The following is a 373-nucleotide window of genomic DNA, read 5'->3' as shown; positions in this document are numbered from 1 at the left end:
AAAAAAAAAAAAAAAAAAAAAAAAAAGAAAGAAAGAAAAGAAAAGAAACCACAAGTGCATGTTAAATTTCCATAGAAACCACATGCACCAATTGATTACCAATAAAAATCAGTGGCTTCGACTGCCTAGAACCTTTGTTGGGTGCACCTGGTGCCCCGCTTTTTGTCTCTCTTAGTTCTTTTTGTCTTTTAGTATTTTTCTTCTCAGGCTTGCGTCGCACACTGAGCAGGAGGCTGAACCCTACTGCAGAGGTTTCCAGTAACATTTTAGAGGTCCGTGGTAAATATCTGCATCTATGGCTTTCATAAGTGACTAGCTGATATTCAAAACCCTATTTCTGTGTTTTGAGGGGTGGGAAAAATAAACACTAAAT

The sequence above is a fragment of the Fukomys damarensis genome, unplaced genomic scaffold, assembly GCF_012274545.1.
Source record: "Fukomys damarensis isolate Sample0158 unplaced genomic scaffold, DMR_v1.0_HiC HiC_scaffold_37, whole genome shotgun sequence".
In the NCBI taxonomy this organism is placed as follows: Eukaryota; Metazoa; Chordata; class Mammalia; order Rodentia; family Bathyergidae; genus Fukomys; species Fukomys damarensis.
The sequence above is the reverse complement of the archived record's forward strand: the minus strand, read 5'-3'. Positions refer to the sequence as shown.